A 27146-nucleotide genomic window follows, 5' to 3' on the forward strand; every position below is an offset into this window, starting at 1 on the left:
TTAAAGTCCTGTACTTTGAGGTAGTGTTACCTACCTGGCCTGTGAATGTGTACAGGTAGCTTTAAAGTACATTCATGATTTTGAAAGAAAATGAAATTAGTTTCATTTCAGGTTTGAGAAACTTCTCTTTATGTTGCTATGGTTGAAGGGAACCTCTGGCATCATGGCCTGAGATGACTGATATGACATATGATATATGATATATGATATGATATATATTAATGTAGTCAACCCTGTAGGAAAAACACAACAGCGATTGTCATCTCAAAAGGAATACTGGTAAATTACCAGTTGAATTGGGAAAACAAAATCTTCTCCACCATTGGCCAATTGAAATATCTGCCATTTTACCTTCCAGCTCATAAACCAGAGTTGGTCCTGTTGCTGTGGTTTGGGGTGTGATGAAGGGGGCTGTCTTCCTAAAGGTCAGATGTCAAGTCCCAGCTGCCCAAAGCCCAGCAGGGGTCTGTGGCTGGAACGAGTGGGTTTGGCGATGGGACAGCCGAGGTGTCATTAGGACACAGTGGGCTCTAACATTAGACCTCATTACTGCTCTCTGATGGACGGCCCAAATTACATCCTGGCAAAAATCGCATCTGCTGGTGAGGACAATAACAACTGGAGATCTCGCTCTCCAATCACATTCACCCTTTGTCTGTCTTTCTCTGTCCCTCTCCACCTGTGTGTTGTTCAAAATGAAAGCATTTAAAGCCATTATAGAGTAAATAATATGTGCTGACAAAGGAGCTTGAATAATGGCATCCACTTTACCAGACCAACATCATTATAATGCATAATATCAAATTCTATTCTTTCTGTTTTTTAACACACTAACATCTTTCCCTTATGGTTCTCCCATCCCCCTCTGCACAGTACAGTATGCCTGCCTTTTATCTCTTTTTTACAGTAGGAAGACACACCGCTGACATTAAACATGCTACATGCAGGGCCTCCTCATGAATATTTCACTGTGAAATTAGGTGTGATGCCTCATTCTACTGCTAGCATATAAATAAATGCATTTAAGCCATTGAAGACAGCGAGGGCCAGTTTGCCTCCTGCTGTGATTTGCTCTGAATTCCTGAACTTATACAGGTTTATTTTCCCCTCAAAAACCATGATGCTGTAGTACATACGGCCATGGATTCCTTCATTCATAATCTTTCATTAAACTATGTCAATTTCATAATTCTCCATATAGAGAAACCTCTGTGCTGTGTCTATAAATGCCACAAATGCTGTTTTCTCAATTTTTTTTTTCTCACATTGTGATCCGTCCTTAACACAGTTCATAAATACACATTTTAACACTTACAAGCACGCCTGCGGCAAGCTGCGAACGCCCACACGCATCCCAGATTTCATAGATGGGCAGGAATAATTCATTCTTCACATGTCCAATTGGACTCTGGTGGATGTGTGTGTGTAGTGTTCATGGTGTATATTTGTGGTGTCCATTCCAGACACACGCTGGAGCCTCTGTATTCCCCAGCAGTGACCTTTGCCCCCGCATGTTATCCTACAGTCTGTGGTCTATTGTTTTGACCCCCAGCAAACAGCAGACTTAGAGGGATCAGGCCCTCCGTCAGAGGCTCGGCAGGGCTGTAGACGGTGCTGGTAGTGGGACGTGAATGACGCAGACAGTGTAAGGGTTAGACTGATGTAACTATTGGCTGATGAAAGGCCAGGTTCTTCATCTATGTTATGATAGACTATGTTCATATTGGATAACTCTGCACTGGATTCAGTCCCAGTGTTCAGGAGGTAGTGAGCCCTTTATGTAGTGAGGTGTGGTGACAGTTCTGATCTTGGGGTGTTGTAGTACATCTGACTTTCATGCAGGAGACTAGAGTTTGAGTTTCCTCACTGACCTGCATTTGACATTCAAAGGGGCTATTTGTGCATTTTCTCTGCTGCTGAACATGGTTTCTTATGGGGAGCAGGTGGCAATGATGGTTGCTCTCCAAGAGCTTCAGCTATTGCTGCATTTACATGTCAAAATATACTCTCTGAATAGTGCTACTTCTTCAGGACATACTTGATGCTGCAGCGAGTCACTGTCAGAAAGTGATGAGACGAGCTGGCCAGGGCTTAGCTGGTTAGCATGCTAACTTCAGCAGAAGGAAAGAAGTGGCAGAACCAGAAGCAAAACACTGCTGCTTTTCATCACTGGAGACACCTCTTTGTATATTTCTGTGCAGCCTCAGTTGATGTAAGCAGACAGTTTCATGCATATGTATGGACATTTTTTGAAATCAACTAATATTTCAGTTTTATTTGTGATGTAGAGTAATTCCCGTGACCTGTTCAAATTTAATCTCAACTCTTTTGTGGGATCCTTGCCAAAAATATTTCTGTTCATATATATCATACATATCAGTGTCCTTGGTATCAACAATTTTAGGAAGTTATTTGGCAAGATGATTATATGATGAGTGTCGCTGGGGACGCAAAGATCTCTGCTGTTCTAGTGCAGTCAATGAAAAGGCCTTCCCTTGGCACACCATCATTTTAAAAAGAAAATTAAGTGATAACAACATTCTACCTGCTTTCCTCTGCCCTCGTTTGTAGACAAGCCCCCCCACTGCCTTTAACAAAGAGCAGCTCCCCCAATGCATTCATGATGGACACTCTATTTTGAAGCTAATAAATTGTTTTCCCTCCCCTGGTTTCCCCAGTGGTGGTCGCTGCTGCCGCTGCCACAAGCATTATTTTTTTCTTTTTTTAATGTCTATGCTTCACTGAACAAACTGGACTCTGTCCATAAACAGTCATGCATGCAAGTGGAACCAGACATGCTGGCTTTTCTCCATGTGGAGTGGTCTTTCACATGTGCGTCTCGGGCCCAGTGGGCAAGTGCTCTGCAGTTTCTGGCTTTGCTTTAATGACCAGTGAGTAAACATACTCCCAGCTGCCATACAGTGAGGGACAGAGGGATAACACACAAAGATACACACATACACAAACACTCCCACCACCATGAAAGATCATGAACTGTTATTGAGCTCCAGCAGTTGACATCATAGCCTGTAACAGCCCTAACAATGGTGAGCAGAAAGAAAGACCATTCTCAGTCTTGGTAGAATGTGAAGTAAATCTATAAATGCTGACTGTTGTGGCAGGTCTCTAGAGACATATGTATTATATCAAAGGAAGTTTCACTTTTATACAACCTGAGTCTTATTTTTGTAGTGATAAGTCCTTCAACCTGAATGACCATGTGCATGTGGGTTGTTTGTCCCTACCTCTTATATGACCAGTGGGAGCATCTCCTGAAACAGCGCTCCTACAGCAGAAGGCGTACTGGACCTCTGTCGCTGTGGTTATAATAACAAACATAGAGTATACCACTTTAGTCATTATGGTTACAATAATAAACATGTGGATAAGCCAGAATTGGATTTGGTTAGGTTTAGGCAGAAAAACTGTGTTGTAAGGATATGTGGTTTGGGTTGTATATTGTTCAGGCTAGAAGACCCTCATTGTCATAGTTACAACACTAAGCACTATCCCCATCATAAATAGTATTGAAAATGTTATTTCATAGCCTTGCAGATTATTACTTTGTACTTGGGACCCTGTGGAGTTCACATAGCTCTCATATTTCATCTCATAAAAGTTATAAAGACACATTTAGATTTTTTTTTACCTGCAATAACTACATTTTTTGGGCCACCTGGGGGGCAGGAGAAACAAGCTGTCAGCGAAACATTGACATACCACCTTTTGGGCTGATATGATGAACTTGTTAGCAAGCAGTTGCTTATTTATACATCCAGCACTTACAGAGCAACATCATCATTCACTGGGAATGGTGCAGTCCAATATTCACCCTCTTTTATCTCTGTTTTAATTCCGGTGGGAAATATCTGGCTGTGTAGATGTTAAATGCTCCACTGTGTTCACCAGCTAGTTGCTTACTTTCTCTGTCTGCTGTTTGGTGCTGAGCAGGTAGTGTACAGTACGTTTTTAGAGCTTTTTGTCAGCAGTGAGAATGAACCAAAGCAGTTAAGTTTCATGCTGGTGAACCAAACCTTGTGTTGAAACTTGAGGGGAGCTGCAAATTCAGATGACTCAGGTGAGTTCTCTTTGGGTTCATTTGTCATTACATTTTAGCTTCTTCAAAGACAGTGTAGTGCACATTCATAGCTCTATGTGATCCCATTTCTAAATGACAAAACAAATCATCTCCCTCAGCAAATGACAATGTGCTGTTACACCATGTGATTCAGAGAAGCAGAAACAGAAATTAGCCCAGCGAGAGTGAGTGAGTGACACTGGCTAATGACAGAGGGAACTGAAGTTGTGTTCAGACAGCTAAACGGCAAAATGAATCCAGACGAAAACCCTGACAGTGGTAAGAACCACCCTACTGTGCTTCTGCCAAAAAAAATAGTTAAAGTAACTTTATAATATTGCAGCAGCGGCAGTAAGAAAATTACAAACGCAATCACCTACCACTTAGCCAAATATATGGCCTGTCCTCTGTAGGGCATCTTTATGCTTTGTGTAACTGATAAATGAGTACAAAAAAAACCAAAAAACATAAGATTGAAAAAATCATGATCTAAATTTTGAGCAAAAAAAATTCCAGAATCGCACAGCCCTACTGCATAGGGCAGGCTATTCAGGAAGTTATTATTAGACTACACAGAACCAAGCAAGGTTTATTATCACAAACAAAGTGGTCCATATTATCGCTGATCGCCCCAATTAGTAGCTGATTAATTTGAAAACAATTAATTAGCCATTGTTGATTATGGACCATTCCTTTTTGCCCTCAGAAATGGTGTATGGCACTAGATGGTGACATCACTGCAGGACTTCAGTTGGCCAGAGGGTTGCATTCATCCAGGCTTCCCATTGGCTGGGACACTTGCTCAAGTTCAAGCCATTGGCTGTCGGCTTTTGTAGATCTGGACCACCACAGGCCCAGGGCTTTTATTCATCAAGGCAGATGAATTGCTGTAGGCCCACTGGAACAGTGATCCAATGAGTGTGCCCCTTGCTCACAAACCCAGTTTTATAGGTCATGTTAGTATAAATATGATATTTTATGTAACCAGACCACATCTTTTTATAGTCACCATCATTAAAACAGAGCTTACATAAGGCCCTCCTCTGCCGGGCAGCTGATAAAGGCGGGACGTTCGCCAAAAAAGAAAAAGGAAAAAAAAAGGAAAATGAAATGCTACCCCGCTCAGCCCTCTCCACACACACACTTAACACCCCACACCCCCAAACCGACTATCACCGGCAGCACCAAACATGCACCATGGGAACCTGTTACCATGGTTACAGCTGGCAACAGCACGGCTAGGGCCCTGGTAACCCACCACCCACCACCCACCACCATCGCTTCTGTCAGTTCATTTTTCCTCCTTCACACTATCTTTATCTCCTCTTTCTTTCTTTTCTCTCTTTCTGCGGTTTGCCTTCTGAAGCCCCTCCCAACCTCTCCACGCCCCCCACCCCCCAATTCCCACTGCTCCCTCTCAGTCTCTCTGAGGTGTTTTACTGTGGTGTAGATTTCAGGAGCTGTTTTCCCCTCAGTCTCATTGGACTCATTAGTGTCCTTTACCGAGGCTCCGTCTGTGCTGAGCGCGCAGCTGAGTGCACACACAGGCCTGTGTGTGGATGTATGTTTTTGGAACCCACGATTGTCTACGAGCATGCAGGGGGGTGCACGCTACTGTGTGTTTTTTTGTGCGTGTGCGCTCCTCATGCAGGGGGCCTGAGCAGCCCATAATTACAGGAGCTTCAGGCTGATGCTGCCTATGTTTGATTACAGTGATCAAGGGCCAAGTTATGGAGACTAAAAGTGCCATCACCTAGTGTCAGCGTGCTTGTGTGTGTCTGTGTGTTGTGTGAGTGTAGAGAAGCAGGGATAGAGCAAGAGAGTTTTGTCAGGAGTTCACATTAACTGGAGCAAACAAAATTGTTGGGAGTTAAATCACCCTTTATGTCACTGACAAGATGTGCTGAAATGTTTTTGTAGACTCTTTTTTTATTTGTTGGTGTTGCCCCTCATTCACAGCGCCTGTGGGTTAAATTTTGTGATTTGGTGTATGTGTGCATAAGTGAGAGTGGTAGTGAGCGAAGCAGCATAGAAAAACAGAACAAAGTAAAATATTTATGTCGGAAGTTCGCATTAAGAAGAGAAAAGTAAACCAGTGGGAACTGAAATCCCCTCCATGTGAATTATGAGCATGTGAGAGCTGCCTCTGCTAACTTTTGAGTTTCATTAAGGCAAATGTAACTCATTTCCTCATCTCCTCCAGCTTGGTTGGGAACGATAAGTGTGTGATTTCTGTGTTGGGCTGAAGAAGGTGTTTATATCAATGTTCCCAAGTGCTCAGCGGTGGTAGAGAGACAAGCAGAGCCTGTTTAGTGAGTGTTATGTGTAAGGGTAGACATTGATTGGTGGTCATTTATAAATGATGGTGCATAATGTAGTACATCCCCTCCGATGGCAGCGACTGTCTCAATAAAACATGAGGCCTCCAGTCAAGGGGATGAAATATTAAAAGACGGCAGAAAGGATATAGGAGCTACATCTCCCCAGGGATCGGCTGTAGATGTGTGTGTACACATGCCTATTTGTGTGCGCGTGTGAGCATGAGTAAGACACTTGTCCGGGTTTAAACCAAAAATGTTATCAAATGTCAGGATGGCTGGCTGAGAGATGAAGAATAAAAAGTCAATCTGGCTAAAGTGTGGAATGATGTGCACTAGCATAAAGTGGGAAAAAAATATCAGTTGTAGTGGCTTAATGGAACATTTTGTGCTTTCGTATAGAGCCTGACACTATAAATGTGACCACTCTGTTGTGTTTTGGTGCAGTCACTAACACTGAATGAGTAGCGAGCAGCTGGATTGAGATGATGCATCTTCCTCTTGCTATCTTGTCACAGACGCCTCCTAAACGGCTGCAGATAGCACGAACGGGAGACATCTCGGTGTGTTATCGCATCGCTCCCCATTTCTTTTTGTTGCTGTGACAAAAAAATTTCAAATACTAAAAAAGAAAAAAAAAAAAAAACAGGAGGGTGGAATGCAAAGCGAGGGAACTCATTTGCCGTCGTAGTCGCGTTGCCTGCTGGGCCGGTGAAGGAGAGGAGAGGCTGGAGAATGGTTTCTGTTCAGGGAGCTTTTCCACATTCCACTGCTTGTCAGAGCTGATACCTCTCTGCCTCTAATAGGGGCACAGGAGAGGACAGGCAGCATCTGCTGTCAAAACCAAATTATCTTCTGTCAACAAAGCAGGAGGGAGAACTGGCGCCTCAGCCAGCCCTGTGGTCACACATACACATGCATGGATACTCATACATATTTAGGGTTTGACCATTACAGGTCACTTAAGGGAAGGACAGTTGTGTTTTTTTATTTATTTATTGACCTATGGCAATTTTGTGACGCTAAACTGCTCAGATGGAATTGGTGTTGGATTAGCAAGAATACATCATCAGCTGGTGTTGTGCCTGACAGTTTCATGACGGAGGGGACAGTCTGGAGCTGTCGAGCCACAGAGAAGCTCCCGGTCTCCCAAGAGGAAAATTATGTCCTTGTGTGGGTGGTACAGAATCACCACAAGTCAATATATAGCACCTTGAATCAAATTAGCCTGGGAGCAGATACCACATTTTACCGTGTTGTTCTGAGCATAAGTGAAGGATTGCCAACTGTAACAAACAGGTCAGTAATATATACGATACAGGAGCTAAATGGAGCCACAGTCAAGCTATTATAGGAAAAGGCACTGACTGGCCAGCATTGGACTTTTTAGAGGATGCAACCATTTGCACAGTCCCAAGTATGGCAGTTTTGTTGGATGACAAATATCTTAACTACAGTAGCTGAATTAAATTTTAGATCTCATTATTATTTTTCATGCAAGGCTGCACCAGTGCTTAGGACCAATGCAAATCCTGTAAAGATCAAGACTTGACTAACCCCAGCAGGTAAAAACAAATAATAAGGTCATGACATTAAATGAGCATAGATTATGTTCAAATACTAAAGCAGCACTACTACTTTATCCTCTCATCCTCTGACTGAGAGCAGACTGGATGCTACAGTGACACACTATTTTAAAGTGGTATTACAAGACAGGGCTAGCTGGTTAGCATGGCAACTTCAGTAGAAGAAAAGAAGTAGAGATAAACCGATATAGTTTTTTCGGGGCCGATACCGATTATTGGTAGTCAAGGAGGCCGAATGCCAATATTTGGAGCCGATATTCATTTGTAGTAAAAGTGAAAATATTGGCGTCAAAATTTGGAATAATACAAACTCCAACACTTAACTTTGTTTAAATGCTTTAAGCATATGTTTATTAAACAGCTTTTCAGATTTGCAACATGTTAAACATATTTTTTTTATCTTAGACAATAGACATCTTTGTTTTAAAATTCTAACAAAAAGTACAGGGAGCTCCCAGGCTCAGCAGCATGTCTTATAAAGTTAAATGAAAACTTAAACAAATAAATAGCTCCCTGAAGTTTTCTACAGTAAATAAAGAAAACATATATCTGCTCTCCGGAGCTTCTCCACCAGCTGTGTGTGTGAACACTGTGCATGCACAGCTTTCACTGCTGATTGGCTGTAACCTGTACCGTGGCTCTGCGTGTAACCAATCAGATGGTGCTGTGAGTGGGACAATGCTGGAGACAGAGTAGTGACTGCAGACAGAGAGGCGTGGCTGCATCAGAGCCACAATAACCCAGTTTTAAATTGATCTCTTATTGGCCGTCAGATTTTTAAAAAAAGGCTGATGCCGATATGCGTCAAAATGCTGAAAATCAGCGCTTAGAAATCATTTTGATTCTTCCAGCCTACTTCAAGTTAAGAGGTTACGGTATTAATGTACCATTGTATTTTTAAAGCTACTTTGCTAATACTTGGTGCAATGTGCTGTGCAATGTGTTGTGTACCTGCTGTAGGTGGACAATTGACCATACTCATTTGATTACTTTTAGAGCCTCAGTTCAATTCAGATGACTACATGAATGCAGAATACTTAAAATGACATTTGGCATGTAGACTCTGACTTTGTCACTCTCTACAAAGGTGCAATGTATATTATCATTCACTGTTTTTTAAGATATTACGATCGGAAAATACTAAACATAAGTACCAATTCACATTTATCACATAATAAAACAAGAAACCCAACAACTCAACAACTGTCAGAACAGAACATGTCAGGGTTGACTATATGTTTTCTGAAACACTTATTTAATAGAAATATCAGCCCTAGCACTGTACATTGTAGTTTCAGACACGCGCACGCACACACACTCATACACACACCTTATCATCTCCCTAGGCCGTTCAGTTTGTTTTCACAACTATTCGGCCCCTTGTCCATGTCTCTCTGTAAAGTGCATGTGTCACTTCATTCCTCGGCTGCATCTATTTTTCATGGAGGTAAATTGCATGGCGCCGTTGTGCGTTGAACTCTGCCTCTGTAATCCACAGAGATGACCTCTAATAACGCAGTCCCTCCACCCCTCAAACACATCAACAGCTCTGAACCTCAACACCAACACTGCCTCCATCAATACACATATCTGCTGCGTTTTACATTCAGCTCTAAAGCTCTTAGCTCTCGGGTTCTTTTCCTTTCCTCTCTATTTGTGTGTCCTTTCTGTTACATTTGGTTCCTGGTTTCTTTCCATTGCTGTTCCTTCCATCTGTCTTTACCATCTCTGTTTTCTTCCCTTTTTCCTTTTATTTTCAGTTCTTTCCCTCTGTTGTTTTTCCATTACGTTTCCCTGCCCTTTCTTTTACCCTCTATTCTTTTAATTTTACTTACCTTTTCTTTCCACTTTCCTGCCTATTTATCTTTCTTTTCATTAAATTCCCTTTCCTTCCCCTTTTGTTTCCATTTCCTTTCAGTTAAATTTCTTATTCCCCTCCTTTCCATTCTTTACCATCTATCTCTCTCTTGAAATCCTTCATATTTCTCTTTCTCCCCGACCTGAATCTTAAACACACAGTACAGCATGCTGCCCTGTACCATACTGTATCTACAGTTTATGTGTTACAGGTGTTGTGGACTGTTTGATGGTTGAAGAAGAATCCAGTCACTCAGGCAGAGATCACATCCTCTTTGATCTGATGGATACTTGGGCTGAAGACAATAAACAGATGCTTTGATAGCCTGCGGCTCAGTACAGCACCCTCACACTCCTTTACACTGTAGAGGAAGAATGATATGGCCTTAGGCGCATTGTGCCATGACTGTGTGTGTGTGTTTCTAGGTCGGTGTGTTCATCATCATTTTCATATTCAGGCAATGTGGATTTGGATTTTTGAAGGCCAACTGTGATTTTTTTAACCAAATCTTTTAGGCTACTAGTTGATGTGGGTAGTTTTAATAGTATTAAAGCTCAAACATGTTATTTCTTTCATTTTATATATAGATCTCATAATTTTTCATTCTTATTTTTTAAGTGCAGGAATATTAAAAGAAATCAACCAAACACCTTAGTTTTCTAACATGAATGACAAAGACAATAAAACCGCAGACCAACTATGAGGTGAAGTAACTTAAAAAACTGTTGTTTTCACTGTAGTTTAAATGTACAAAAAGTTACTAATTTTGATAAATTATTATTTTTTATTGTAGCTACAAATTTGCAGTTGAAGCTAAACAATACCTGGTGCATTCAAGTTTTGGTGCACTCAACTTTTAGATATTCCGTTTCAGAAATTTTTTAAATTTGACAAGTACCTGGTGCTGATGCTATCAGGATTACATCACTACTTTTGGCTGAAAAAGCTGTATGTCTCATTTTTTGAAATTTTCATACTCTTGAGTTTGATGTTATTTTTCCAACCCTCTGAGGCTCATGAAACCATCTCATAACCTTTCAGAGGACACTAAACTGCATTGTCATTCAGCTTTAACAAGGATGTTTTTCTTAGTTGTTGAAAGGTTTGTAAATTTAGAGTTATTCTCTGGCAATACTGATGTTTTTTCCTGCTAGCTCTGGTCAGTATAGGTTGGTGTAGCTGTGGCTCACATGGCTGGATTCATGGCAGCACTTTCTTTGAATAGCCAGGCTGCTCATGCCTAATCACAGACAGAGAATCCAGGAATAAAAGCTGATCACATATGCTCAACAGTCTGTGTTAATAACACACACACACTTGTACAGACAGTGACACCTCACACACGAACAAACAACAGCTTGTCAGCACTTCTAATTCTGTCATCCTGAAACTTCTTTTACATTACTGAAACAAGCTTCTCACAGTTCTGTACTTTGAGTAGATGAAACAAGGAGCCACCAGCAGATACACTCTACTTATATGTATGGATTTTGCATGTAGAGCATTTTTTGGGAGTCCTCTGTCCCCCCACCAATAGAATTGTCGCCAGGTGATTAAGCTTGGCCACTCAACATCAGCTCATCTAAACCCTCTCTAATTAAACGTGGCTTCCACATCTCCAGCCTCAAGCTTCAGGACTCCCAGTACCTTTAATAATGCAGTGGCTTACCAGTCTGAGTGTAGTTTCCATGGGTTTTATCATCATTCACATAAGTTATAATATAATCGTGAAACAGGGACACAAACATGATCAGACGCTTTAAACAAATAATTTTTAAGGGACTGACCATGAATCTTAACATCTTCCTTTTGAGTTTGGCCTGGTACTTGTTTTGCATGTTGTTCCAGCAGCTCCTAGTTTTAACTTTGATTTACTCTCCCTCTTGTAGTTGTTCGCAGTGACACTTTAGCATTGCGTTTAAATATTCTGTACAACATTTTGGTTACATTCAGCCAGTTATTACTTCACAATTAGTAGCACAGTTAATACCACATGTATTCTGTTAACTCCTTAACCCTCCCCTATCTTCTAACCCTGACCTCTACCCCAACCCTAACTACATAGACAACCAAGAGATTAAAATGCTGTATTGACAGAGTACTAGAGTGTCCCTATAACTCTGCTGTGATGCTACTAAGTAAAATGTTGCCAGCACTTTCAGAAATCTGTGTTTGAAATTTGGCTGCTCTCAGTGCTTCTCCTCGACAAACAAAACTCCAAAAACAGCAGCAACAACAAGAAAAATTCCAGGTGATGTGTATCACAAAGGTAAGCTCAGAAGCTCATCACCATCTGGTATCTTGATATTCGGTTTTATTAAGATACACTATATGTAAAACTATGTATAGTATTACAAATTGAATTCTAAAACACTATCTGTATGGCTTTTCCTAAAATAAAACCAGTCAATTGAATATAATTGCTGATCACAATATGTCCATGAGAACACTGTACTCATAAAAATATCTCCCAGCCAACCAGTGATGTCTTGTTTTGAGTCCATGCCTCTGGGTAAGAGTCGGCTTATTATATATAAATGGAAAAATTGTACAATATCATAAGAGACAGACGTGATGCAAATCAGCACCAGCAAAGATAAATAAGAGAGGAAGGGAAGGGGGCAGTTAGATCGCTGCTCTGTGCAACAGATAATCAGGATTGGGAATGGGGATCTTTAATGGCTGTCAATTAAAAACTAATTAGAGGGTGTAAGCTCAGCTAGATCGGCTATCAGTCCATTTATCATCACACAGCTGTCTCAAATACACATACACACACACACACACACACACACACTCTCTCTCTCTCACGCACAAACACACACATACACACATTATCATAGAGACATTGTATTCAGTATTTATTTATTTACTTTTTCAGTTCTGCCTCTGTGTCTGTCCCTCTAGCGTTTGTGCACATGGACAGCAGAAACACACACACACATGCACGCACACACCTGCGCACTCGAGCACACACGTACACACACTAGTACAGACAGTAAATACATATGGAGCTCATTCAGCACCAAACCAGCTGTAATAGACACATTCCCTCCTCCATCTCTTTCATTTACCAGGACAGAATTGCCTCTGAATTGATGGCAAATAGTGGAATTTGACCCAAATGTATTTCTGTAAATGGCTGTGAACAGATAGACAAATGAAAACACATGACCTGATGAAATTGCAGAAATTCAAATTCACTGAATGACTTGTACAATGACAACCAATTAGTGACAAATGGATGCATATATCTCCAGGGCATCAATCTATCATCAAAGCAGCACATGTACATTGGGGTCTAGTGACTTTGCATCTCAGGCCTTGTATCATGTACTCCAAAACAGAAATCTTTCATTTACTCTTAAGTGTATAGTGTTTCACACCTTCAGCCTTTAAAGGAATAGTTCAGCATTTTCAGGAAACGGGCTCATTTGTTTTTGAGAGTGAGATTAGAGGACAAATATCTTGCCATGTCTGTGCATCATGTAAGGAGCTGGAGTGTGTTTTGCCTAGCTTAGCATAAATACACCTCTAAGGCTCACTAATTAACACTGGATAATTAATGTACAGAATTGCAAAAATGGCATTTTTTTGGCAAACAGCAGCTGGGCAAAGTGACTATGTCCAGCTTTCTCTCTCAGTAAGGTTGCCAGGTTTGGTTCCATCACACCCATACAGAGACCAAAATCTGTACTTACACAGTTGACAGTACTGACAGTATCTGGCATCCCGTGTGGTATCCCAAGAAGCCACAGAAAAGTGCTTTTCTTCTTATGTATGGATTTTCTTCTTGTGCAAAAAATGTACTTAAGCAAAAATAAACAAAGATGTAGACAATGAATTTCATAACTGAGCTATGACAACTTTTGCTCTCTCTGACAGTGTGAAAATGTGACGTTTTCATATCCCAGATGATGAACAAACACATAATGTAAGTTATTAGGTTCAACATTAGCGACAGCACTAATAATTATTTGGTCCACTTTGTTTGCAACTCATGTTAAATTGTTAAGCAAAACTGGACCAAACATATTCTGTGTCCTGGTCTGTACTCAGTAAAGTAAGTTATACAGCAGTGTCTAGCTAAAGGTAGCTAATATTAGCTACGTTAGCTAGTAGTTGTACCATAAATAAGACTCCTAACCCTAACCCTAACCCTTACCATAAAAATGTTGAAATTAAGTTCAAGATCAATGCTTTTTCACCCATATAACCATATTTACAACTCCAAAATGTAATTTAATTCCAATTTGCTCTTTAAACACAAAGCTTGTATACAGAAGTGAGTCGCCTCTGTTAGACTCTGTTGAGCTCTGTGTTAGCCTCAAGGTGCAGAAGATTATTGATGCTCTGCTCTGTAGACTCAAACATTTAGCGTTGTTGCCCTTAATGTTGCACCTCAATCAGTAGGGTCAAGGCAGGTGTTTGATTTTTGGCCACATCAGCTGCTTTGTGAACAGAAAATTGCTTTCACCCTGAAGTACATGTGGGTGAGCCTTTATTGGTGATACATCTCACCCCAAAAGCATATTTTTGCCTCTTTCAAAAGTGGTGGACAAGGTGAAAACAGTTGCCACACTCTCTTCTAGCAGGGTTGAGGTCCACTGGAACCTTATCAAATCCAAATACAGCATCTGATTTGTTAAATGATGGAAGAGAATATCAGTATCCTGACAAGATGAAAACAAAAGCCTAATAAATAAGGAAGAAAGATGTTACCTTTCTGGACACCCTGTTTGACTGACAGGAGCTTGTGGCATTTTCTATGAGAAATTAATTTTCTGTTGATCCATCAACAGAACACAACAGTTTCTCTGTCTGGGAAAACTGATTTTATTTTGGTGTCAAAATGCTGGGTATCATATGAATCACTTCCATACCACAGTCCAGCCTCTGGACATTCACTACCCTGTGAAATTATATTATATATATACCTATTTAACAAGACATTTAGTTTCATTATCATTTAGATTTTATGAACAGAATTGTTCTCTAGGACAATTTGTAAAGAGTTTACAGAAACAAGTGAAATCTCATCCTTTTCTTCACAACACAAAGTAAGAGCACAATACTCAACTAAATGAGTTCTGATGTCAGCAAAGGATCAGGACAAAATGGCTGCTTATCATCTCAATAAAGGAACAAAATGAGTAATCAGAGGCGATTAGCATTATCCCAAAAGTGAGTAAATTAGAACTTGTTCCACTTCTGAGTCTGTATGTTCTTTTTAATGACACGTGTGTAAACCTGCCAGGCTTTTTTTTTTTTTTTTTTTTTTTTTTTTAGGGCTTTTAAAAAAAACATACACACAGAGAGGAATGCACTCTTTGGAACTATTTTCAAAGGCTTTGCCCACAATTGTGACCTGATTATATGAAGTCCTACAAATAACATAGACTCTGACCTCGTTTGACAGTGCATTATTTTGGCAGCTGGATGAAACTGATGTAGGCTACTGTGTTGTTTTGTGCTAAGTGGAAATGATGCAATGTCGTGCTAAAGGAGGCCAACTGAACTAAAAAATTGGGACACTACTGCCAAATTCAAATTTGAACACTTCACAAAAAGAAAGTGAGGAAAAAGATTTTCCATGGATGTAACAGTTTTTGTTTTCTGAGCTGTTGCCAAAATTGGCACCATCATCTGTCAGTTATTTTTTTCTCACTTTTTTCCAGGCTTGAGTAGCTCCATTTCAAGTTACACACATTTTTGCCTTAGCAAAAGCTCAATCAAGATTTTTTTCATGCTTAACCTCTGCTGCATATTTATACTCCATTGTATTCCAGTGCACTTTTTGGAGGTGTGGCTGTTCACTAGTTTGACTTTGTCATGACCTCTGTTTGCTGTCCTTTAAAGTGTTTCTTCACTGCTCTGCTTCACACAAGTTACGGTGACAAATTCAAGTGTGCATTTCCTGTTTCCATGCAGTCACCCAGGTGGTTTAGAGCTGGGCACCATGAGTTGTGGTTCACTTTGGTTCATATCTGACCTGCAGATTTGTCTCAAATGTTCACTTGGACTCAAAATGAACAGATTATAATTTGGTCATCAAAGGCCAAGGTTACTGTGACTTCATGAAACACATCAGACACTGAACTGGTGACGGCAATGGTGATTGTAGAGATCTTTTGTGCTGCTTGGTTGAAGATGTATGTAAAGCATCCATGTTTTAGAATTTGTAGATTCTTTGCAGCACCATCCACATTTGAAGCTTTGTGTACTGTCATGGCTACAACTTTGTATTGCATCAGAATGAGTTCTATTAGCTAAGAATGAGAATACTAGGAATTTGACTCAGTTTTTTGTTTCTCTAAATGAGCCTACACTCTATTGCAGCACAGCAAGACAGATAAAGTTTAGCCCTGTATCACCAATGCAAAATTTGCATCAAGGGGCTTCACAATCTGCAGAGCAAACAACATCCTCTATCTTAGTCTCTCAACTCAGATGAGGATCAACTCCCATCAATGGCCTGTTGCACACACTGAAAGCTCTGAGTCTCCTCAGGAATAACAGTCTGCTCTGTCCCTTCCTGAAGAGGGCTTCAGTGTTGTGAGTCCAGCCCAGTTTTTATTGATTTGGTTTGTTGTCTCCCTCTTCACCTCCTCTCCCTGGATGACAACCAACGAATGGGGCCTCCTGTTCCTCCTGTAGTCCACCACAAGCTCATTAGTTTTGCTGATATTGAGCTTCAGTTGATTGTTGTTGCATCGTGTGAGGAAGCTCTCTATCAGTCCTCTGACTCACATGGAATAAAGGCGACAGCATGTTTCACTCTGGAAATAATTCACTGGAATCATACATGTCAGTATTGTGATAACTTTTGCCAAATTTTTTTTATTTCTTCAAAGTCACTGCATATATTATATATGAGTCTGGACAGACATAGATGTAAACTGCAACTTGAGTGGTTGGCAGAGGAATAACACCACAAGGCGTTAATTCTTGTTTTCAATGATACAGCGTTTTGTCATCTGCCTTGTCAACATTTGTCACTAAAGGTTTTCGCATTCCTGTGTGTGTATGTGTGTGGTGTCTAGACAGGAGAAACCTAATCTATTTTCCATGTTCCCATCCGGTCCTGTTGGAGCTTTTGAATGGCAGATAAACAGAGCGGGGCTAAGGCTGAGGCTTCATCAAGAGGATTAATTCTGCGAGTCTTATCTCCAGAGGAGCCTCTCTGCCTCGTCTTTCTCTTTCCCTTCCCCATAGGCGTTGAGGGCTCTCACCACGCAATACAGAGTTCACTCCCAGTTCACACACTTTACTGTACAAACCGCTGCCATAAGCTCAGAATCACACGACGCACCTTGGGATTCGTGTGGCGTCTGGGTGATGTTGCGTCTGGATTTGGTCGCCCTTCAAATATAAAAAAAGGTCCATCCACAAGTTTTTTTTTTTTCAGAGTGGATTAGTGTCAGATGGAATTAACACAGACAACGAATGCAAACATATTAATTATGAAAAAGATGGAAAATGGAGCAAATGTGATGACGATGTAAGACAAAAATCAAATACAAGTATTAAAATATGTCATGTCTGTTGAGGATGTCGTGGTTATGCAGGGACGCTGCCAGAGAGAGAGTGATTGTCAGTGTGTCTACAAGCACAACATTTCAATATGAAAGAAAATTGGATATGAAATGTACATTATCATCAAATTTTAAAAGACTTGATGCCTAGGAATATGGCGATAAAAATTAGGACACTGAACAACTTATTCAGCCGTATCTGTACTGAATTCAGTTAAATCAGTGTAGCCTGAATTTAGGATAATTTATGCAATAAATATTTGACCCTTTTTTTTTTTTTACAATAAAAGATCACCATGGAGCCTCTATATATTAGTTTAACGGTCAGCCTTTTGCCTTTTAACGAAGCAAATAACCAGATGCATACACTGTGCATTTACATAAACAGACACCGAGTTTTGATGGAATGCTGAATGACGTTGTTATTGGTGATTAAGCAGGTGGTAGTTGTGTTGTAGTGATGTGTGTAATCAGAAGCAGTAGAGGCTTGAGTGGATACTGAGAGAATAAAGGCACAGATCACTGTGATTTCCACAAACAGTCACCACAAGCGAGCAGTGATAGTAGCTCTAGTTGTTCATCCTCTTCTTTACTGTCAGCACGGTTATCATCACCATTAGGGTCATCATTATTCATTGTACAGACTGACGAAAGTCAGCCCCTCCACATCAGAAGCCAGGCTACGCTGCCAGAAAATGGTGGATTGCTTGGTCCAGGTTGGGACTGAGCTATTGCCCTAAGAACAGGAGTTCAATTATATTTGGGTCATGCTCACAAGAGAAAGTAAGATGGAGCATCAGATTGACAGGTGAATTGGTGCAACATCAGCAATGAAAAAATTTAATTATGTATACAAGTGACCAAAATGAGTTTCCCTAACAGATTAGCTGGGCTTATCTGAGTGAGGGATCCTGAGGGAGGTCAAAGTAGAACCTCTGCCAAAACCTGGATGCCCCAATTTAGAGGTGTCTGTGGCATGTCCAACTCCACACACTCTGGCCGTCAAGGCCTAAAAATGGATGGATAGATGGATAGCTGGTTGAAAAGTCATTATCATTGTTGTTTTTATCATCATTGTGTAACTGTCTTCATCATCACCTCCATAATTGTTGCCATTGTCTTCCTCATAGGCCTCCTGCAGATTTAATTGGATTAGATTTTTTAAGCTTTCCTTTTTCTTTTCTTCTTCCTGCCAATAGAGCAAATCGGCCACTTTTTATGGAAACTGGAATGCTTATTTGCTACTCCCTGATTGATCCGTTGATAGAACCTGTGCTAAATGAGCGGTCAGACAAATTTTCACCAGAGGAAGTGTGAAAAGGTTGAAGGTTTGTAAGCATAAACTCCTGAAGCTAGCTAGGCTAACGGGCTGATGGCAGCAGTCTGTAATCAATATGAAAATTTCCTGAGTGAGAGGTCAATCCCACCCTTTCTCGCAAACTTGCTAGACATTGGAGAACCTCAAGAGCCAAACTTCAGTTAGATTGAACTTGACATGAAGGAAACAACGCAGTGTCAGTTTGTAGCCAGAAGTGAATACATCCTGTCTTTTTTGTCACAGAAATAAATGGGGTATAAAATGGAGCGTGACCGTCCCTTAACACAGCAAAAAGACAAACAGAAAGTGAGCTATGTACCCAAATAGTTCTCTAGTCAATGCTGCTTGGCGGGTAGTTCTTTCATGTTTAATCACAACACATTAAATCCCAGATATTGGCTGGTCAGTTTTGTTTACCTTCAATACAATGATCAGAATTAAAATCTGTCCCAAAAATGTGCAGTAAAATTTTCAAATCTTTGTGTTGATTTCTGATTAGTTCTTCATTAAAAAGCCTCTTCTATTCTCAATCATTCAGTAGGTCAGATGGGCTGTGGGCTAAGTTTGTGTGAGCCTGCGTATGTGCGCCTTGTAGCCATGAGGCAGCAGCTGATGATAATCTCTCGGAGGGGTCAATGTCGTGCTTGTCACGGCGATCTTCCCAGGGCTGATGTTGGCTGACGGCTGGTGTCACCATTGCTTTCCATCACTGGCCCTCTGATGGCTCTCATTTCATTCTGTGTGAGAGCATGTGTGTCTGGGTGTGTGTCTACATGTGTCGGAGTGGTTCCAGTTGGTGTGTAACTGTGCCTTGTGTGTGTGTACATTTGATCTCCTGTTTGTCTCTGTCGCACAAATTTAAAATGAAAGAAGCCTAAGGAAGCTATCATTTATATTTTCCTCTATTTTTAGTCCATATTTTGTATATTGTTTCTCCAATCAAGCTGTTAGTTGATGCTGTGGGGAAATTTCTCTGTGAGGATCAATAAACATTTGACTTATCTTACATGTTTTAAATTATTTTGTCAGACACGAAGCTCAAGTACACACTCCACACACCCTGGCCGTCGACTCCAGTCAACATCAGCAGCCACCTCTCTGAGTTTATGCCACCAAGTGACAACAGCAGAGCTCATATTTATTTCTGTTCGGTGTAAAATAGCATCTTGTCCAGCTTCAGCAGTGAATGAATGAATAATAAACAAGTTCACGAGTGCAATTTATTTTCTATGATGAGTTTTCTGATTAAATTAGACAAGTTTGTTTCGCTCTCAGCGGGTTCATCTGCTTGCTTGCTTGAGTGTGTGAATATTTCTGTGTGTGCGTGTATGTTTGTGTGTTCATGCCTCCCTGCCTGCCGATTTGACTTGCCTGCAGATGGCAATGTGTTACATTTCTATAACAGTCTCTCTCTCTGTCAAGCACAAGTGCTGCTGTTTCTCCTCCTGCGGCTCAGGCTGGTATGCAACTCTGCTTAAAGTCGTTGCTGCTGAATGGACTGAGGGAGGAAAAAATGAATACGTACTTTGCATTTCAATGATCTCTTCCTCGTTCTGTAACTTCATTTTAATCCCTCTGAATCATCGGAGTCAAGACAGAATGAAACTGCAATTGAAAGAATATCTGTCGCTTGTAACATATTGTGATAGCGCCTTGTTAAAAGTGACATGCCATAATGTGAGGAAAAAACTCAATAAACATCGCTGTCATCCTCCGCGGCTGGCTCTCTCTTGCCTTAATTCATCCCGAGCTATGTCTCAAAGCTGAAAATTTGAGTCTAATTTCGAAGCTGTGAGTGTTATACAGGTTGTCAGCGTCTACAGTGATCTGTCATCTCTCGACTGAGCTCATGCAACGCTGCATTTTCTCTGTAGGGAGAGAGAGAAGGAGAGGTGGAGAGGGAAGAAAAAGCTGATGGACGGAGACAGACAGAGACAGAGGGACCATATGGAGTTTCATAGTTTTAGATTTCTCTCACAAATGCTTTTCTCAAACTGACTCATGTTGTTTTTATTACTCCTGACAGTAGTAAACAGCTGGTGTGTGGGGGGGGATAGTCTGGATTTCTGACTGCTGTGGGCTTATGTGTGTACGTGTGTGAGCGTGCGTGTGTTTTTACGTACACGAACATGGGCATTCTGCTTGGGCTTTTCATACCTGTGCCCATGTGTATGTGTGTGCACGCGTGAGTGTGGGTGTGTCAAATCTGAATGCATTCCACCACTCTGTTTACGGGCTGTGCAGCGTGAGAAGTGTGTGCAAGAGCCCAATGCTACACATTCAGGAGCCATGTCCAATTGAAATAGATTGGAGCCATGGAGGCAGGGTAATTCTGGGTGTGTATGCAGTCCTGCTGTAATCTTCATACTCCACCGTGCCTCGTCTGGCTTCTTTCTCTTACTTTTTATACATAATGAGATCGATAGCTTTGCAGAAAATAGAATCACAAAATGAAAGAATGAGCATTTGTCTTCAGCTAGTTTTTCTTTTGGGGTGTTTTTGTTACAGATTTTGTCCTTCTGCAACTCAGCCACTAAATCAAGTTCTCATCTAGTTTTAATTCTTTTCTTAGCATTTGAACATACTTAAAATCTGTAGCCATGCTTGTGGCCTTGTAAGGTTATATTTCCTGTTACACACCAGAGCACAAATTGGTGGATGGATTAAAGGAACAGAGACAAATTGACACAGCAAAGGTTATGTTGTTCCTGGGTCAGTCTTTCTACAGGTATAAGGTATCTAAGGTATTCAGAATTTGTCACATTGCATCTCATTTTTCTCATTTCATGTCTCCTCACTGCTGAATTCTCAAGTGGCCCCTTAATTGATTAGGTCTAAACATTTCAAAGAATGTCTGAATTCCTCTAATTTTCTTAAAGGGGGAGTAGGGACTTTTCCCAAAGGAAGACTGAATGAGGAAATTGGTTCACAATTTCATTAAAAAATTGGACAGTTTTTTCCACTTACTGAGGTTTTATACCACTCAGCCTCCTTTGGAAAGCTCAGATAATTTGTTGAACCTAAATTAAAGGTGCTATATGTGCGTTTTGTCTCTCGTTACCCAGCCAAATAAATGTTACAAATTAAGCATCAAATTTCATTCCTTTCCTCAATACGAGCTGTCTCCAGTGGGAGAAAGCAATGCCAATGTCAACTCTTGTTTTGCTTCTGTTTCTATCACTTATTTTCTTCCACTAAAGTTAGCATGTTAGTCTTATCTCTTAATACCACGTTGCAATAATGAGTGTCCGGTCTGCCCTTAGTCCAACATGACAGAATGAAGAAGTAGAGCTGCCCAGAGGACATATTTTAACCTCTCGTCTTGTAAATGCAATGGGATGGCTGAAGCTCTTGGCAAGCGACCATCACCGCCACCTGTTGGCTAACATTGGCTATGTAGAGATAGCAAAAACATACATATAGCAGTTTTTATGGGGAGCCATGTGGATTCTCTCATGGTTACGGTCTTTTCTTGCCTAACTCTGGCAACAATACTGGGGGAGTCATTTTCCCATGTAGCTCATATGTGTTTTGTGGTCTTGGATGAGACCTATGACTGTGTCCCTCGGAGTGTCATATTCCTACAGTAACCCTTGAGGGGGATTTATGGCTGTGGCAGCTACAAATGTATAGTCTCCGCAGCTGCTGCAGGCAACGCCCTAGCTGATGTGCCTTTCCTCAAAAAATGGAACTACACATCTGGGATATGGTGAATAGAAATACCATGTCGAGTCCATGAGAACTGCGATTGGTCAGCTTAGGCCGATTATGTTTTCTCCCACAAGTTTCCAATGTCTGTGGATATGTCAAGAATGAATAAATAATTAAGCAAGGTGCTAGAGCCACTAATTCAATGCCCCAGCTAACTTACTAATCAAAGTAATGAGCTTGATCCAAATATATGGATATATGAATGGAGGGAAAAATTTAAGATTTGATTTTTAGTAGAACTCTTGGATCAGCCATATAAATCCATCTTATAACACTTTAATGCAATTGTGCCTGCTGCTGATTGTTCTTCTGTTCCTCTGTTTACTGTTATTTAGCTCTAGTTGAGTGCAGCAGCACCCAGACTGAGATGCGCTGCTGATGGGGTTTGATGTTTTTTGTCTTTCCCTTTGACTGACAGGCCGCAGCTAAGTATCTCCCTTTGCTCTCTTCCTCCATCCCTCCTCCTCCATCCATCCTTTCTGTCCTTCCCTCTCTTCCTCTCTCTCCATCTATCTGTGGTCTAGGAGGACAGGCATTACAGGAATAGAAACAGAAATGCTGTTCAAGTGGGGAGATACACACGGCTGATCTTTATTCATGGTTTCAATTGACGACATTCTGCGGCAACAGGTAATATCCTCTGGGACAGAGGGAGGGGTGTCTGGGTAGACACATAGAGGCAGACAAACTATTGTTGAAGTTGAAACTGTCAAAAACTTGTTATATTCATTTGAAGTTATTAATTAGATGTATTAATACCTTACATGTCCGTTAGATATGTGACTGTGGACAACCTCAAAGATCCTTTGCTGGATTTAAATCCACTGCAGTTACATGGCATGGCTGAGTCCACTGGCTTAGCAGAACACCACAGATAAAACTCCACATTGTCAATACATCAAAAATCTCAGTGTAAATACATTAATTATGTAAAAATCTCATCATTATGAACTATGAAACTAAATCAGTCCAACAAAATAGCAGGACAATGTGCACAGGAAAATAAAAATAGATTAAATATATGTGCAATAAAGAACAAAAATAAGAAAAATATCCACACATGTGGGATACATAAACAAGGATTTGCACAACATACAGTACACTGAGGAATATAAGTTGACATTAATGCTTTTTTTTCCATTGTTGGCAGTGATGCAGCAGGCCTACAAACACTTGCGCACTCACCGACCCACACTTCCATTTGTCTGTTTGCTCAGCTAACGCTGTCAGCATTTGAGCTGCAAGTCCTTTTTTTTATGAGTCCTGAGTGATTTAGCCCTGAGAAGGAGAGTGCTCTCTTAGAGCAGTCAGAGCCACTCAGCACTCAGTGGCAGACAAGAGGATGGGACATTCAAGTGTTGCCTGTAAACCTCGTACATCCAAACATTTCTCTGGTTTTCATTTTGATTCTTGAGGCTAGAAGCTTTCTTCAAGAAATTCCACAACCCTTGATCTCTAATAGACCACTGTAGGTGTTTGAAAACCCTCACTAATGACTAGCCTTTTGTGCTGAAAGTGCCAAAACTCAGCATGTCAATTTCATGCCAAAAAATTAAAGAATTACCCTTTTCCCACTTAATACTTAGCTCATGGTCAAACATTTCACTGTTTCTTCTCTGCTCATTCTTTACAAAAGTGTAGATTCTGCAGTTGCATCTAAATAAATTTAATTGGAAACATATTTGAAGTTATTTTCAGCTTTCAAGCTCTGCAAAGAATTCTATAGATTCTATAGACTAAATAGACCTTTTAGCCACAGACATGAAGTAACGCAGATAAGTCATAAGTGCCCTACTTCCAGGTCTGCAACCACCTACTCAGCTCTGGGACCTATTGACGTTGGTTGTTATGTATGCAAAGCAGTGCTTCCAATGCAAGTTAACGACACATTCAGCCTTCCTGGACTTTGTGCAGGTGGCGTCCTTGTAAGCTAAAATGATTTTCTTGTTTGTGGCCTAGCAGTAGCTAACTTTTGCGACTGTGTTATCACAGTTAAGTGTGTTATCAAGAGGTAAGAGTTACTTAACACCAGCTGAGGATTGACATGTCCATTACTACTTCTGTATGTATACTATCATTAAACCAGTAGGAATTTTAATGTAGATTTGTAGATGGATTCAAGCTGCTGATAGCTACTCTACTTTCCATATTATATTATAGTTTATAATAATAATACTTATGTAGTGTTTTCTCTAGAACTGGCATTACCATTTGGCATGGTAAAAAAACAACAACTCTGAATTAGAAATTTAAATCAGCGTTTGAGTACAGCTGAAACCATAACAAAACATAAGTTTGTTGGGTGTACTGGCTTTAAACCTGAAGTGCAGAACTTTTGTCTTCCTCTTCTGGCAGTCAGAGTAATTACAATCTGTGTCCTCACCTGTTGATCACCTTTTTTTTTAGGCTGTGATAGTATGATTTTATAACTGACCATCAGTTGAACTTTTTTTTCTTTGTTTTCATGTTCTGTACAATAGTTAATTCAATAAGCAAAAGTACATGATGACCAGAGGTCATGTTAGAGCTATAGGATGATTATCATATGATATGTCTTCGAATATGGGACATGACCTATATATAAAACTGCCTTACAGAGTGTAAACCTGTAGACCCTCCTCTTTTATCTGGAGCATCAGAAGCTTTTCTTGGATGCTTTCTCGGTTTTTCCACTTTACTCCTAGCTGTTGTGGCCTACTTCATCTCTGTCGCTACAGTTGCCTCCCTTCTTCAGCTCTGGCAAACCAATCATAGTTGGTTGACACTAGCATGGGAATGTCACTATAGAGACCAGATGTAATATACTGCTAAATACAGAGAGAGTTACCTGGAGCTGAAAGCCTTAATCAGAATTATGTGAACTTGTTTGGCAATAGTTTGAATGTAACAGACACTCATTTATATGTACTCTTGCAGTCCAGCTTTAATGTGTGAACAGGCTGGTTCATTGACGATTTCAGAGCCAAACCTCTTTCACTGATCTGTCTCACTCCTCAATAGGTTGTCAAATTTTGTTTGAAAAAAACATCAGGACTTTTCCTGTTTTCATTCCATTCACCCAAGATACTATTCACATGGACGGAGGCCCAGCTTGTACAGACAAGATTTTGGACTTTAGAGAGCAGCAGGCAACTTCTTTCTGCAACAGTCAGCTTCTCTCCCACAGTGCAGCAGGGCGACAGTATTTACCCATCAGCTAATGGCCTGAAGGTCAAGGGTGACACACTCTCACGTCTCCGCTGTGCCCTTTCTCTTCGACCTCATCTCGTGGTCGTTTGGGTAATGCTAGATGATCCCACTGGCATTAACTATACACACAAATATGCCCGTCTCACCACACACACACACACACACAAACACACTCACAAAGATACAGAATCAAATGCATGCAGGCAGTTACATACAGACACACAAATGGCAGACACACATTCTGTCATATCCCTGCCCACCTCACACCATATGAGACATTCACACATACACCATCATATACACACACGCACATGGTGCATGCGTCCTCTTCATATATGCATGATAGGGAGATAAAGCTGAAAGGTCAATTCCATTAGACGATCACCTTTTAATGTCACAGTGCCTGGAAAGAGCAACTGCGACCTCCCTGTCTCAGCATCACATCACAGCGTAATCACTCCGCAGCAGTCCATCGCATAGGCTTGGGAGCATCTACTCACTGGCATCAGGATAGACTGATTTACTGGTCTGATGACGATATATTTTGGACAGAAATTGTCCTTTCACTCCTGAAAGGTCAACTGGTGCAACTTTAAGCTGTTGATCAAATATGTGCCCTGCAACTGTTTGACCTAGGCATGTCACGATATGCTGGTATTGATGATAACCTGATATTTATGCTCTTGTACAGTTATGGTTACAGATTCTCTCTCCACTCCCTACACTTATATTTTAACTGTACTTTAGTTGCAAAAAAGGAGGAAAAATACACAACAAAGAAACTTCAAGATGAATATGACTGATATAGATATTGTAATAATATCATTATTGTCAATTCTTTTGGCTACGATAATCATGTTGTGAAAATCTGACATCATGACAGCCCTAATTTGACCTGTGTACTAGCATTGTTTTGGACATTTCATCAGCATTCATGAACAGACAGATATTGCAGGCACACTGAGCAGAAAATAAAACAACTGTATCAGTGATGACATTCAGAGACAAACTCTCAAATATGTTTCTAATAACACTGGCTACATTTGTCTACTACACTGGCCCATGTGCTGTTGTCACTGTTGCTCACCGTCACTATGTAGATGAAGCCTATTTTAATACCATATCCTGGCAGCCTCTCTGTTGTTGTGGATGATTGGCTAGCCCCCTGAATGGCCCTGATTGGCTGATGTCAGACTGAATTTTCTGAGGCTAATCCATCTCAAACACACAGACCAATACACATCTTCAGACACGCCCACACACATACACACAGACCAGACACACTGGCATCGCACACACAAAAAAGAAAAAAAAAAAATCGCAAACACAGGTGTTTTCTCTGTATGCCCGCCACATTGTCTGAATGTTAATTACATGCAGAAGGCATCTGGGCCCGTCCATTGCTAATCCTCTTTTAATTATATGTGTCCTCACAATGACACAAGGTTTACAATGGTGATTACAGCCGTATTAGACATAGTGGAAAATAGGTAGGGGGACGTCAAGGGAAATGGCAATCATCATAAAGTAAATAAGAGTGCTTGTTTGTCCAT

The 27146-nt window shown here is 40.7% G+C and overlaps 1 long non-coding RNA gene across 1 annotated transcript in view; it reads left to right on the forward strand.

Annotated features, from left to right (window-relative positions):
- Positions 1-23064, forward strand: part of LOC108895904 (uncharacterized) — a 229066-nt gene extending 206002 nt beyond the window's left edge. Inside the window, exon 5 of the long non-coding RNA XR_007815071.1 lies at positions 22929-23064. This is a non-coding gene — a long non-coding RNA (uncharacterized LOC108895904). The remainder of the gene's footprint in view (positions 1-22928) is intronic.
- The last annotated feature ends 4082 nt before the right edge of the window (positions 23065-27146 follow it).

The sequence above is a fragment of the Lates calcarifer genome, linkage group LG18 (genome assembly GCF_001640805.2).
Source record: "Lates calcarifer isolate ASB-BC8 linkage group LG18, TLL_Latcal_v3, whole genome shotgun sequence".
Classification (NCBI taxonomy): Eukaryota; Metazoa; Chordata; class Actinopteri; family Centropomidae; genus Lates; species Lates calcarifer.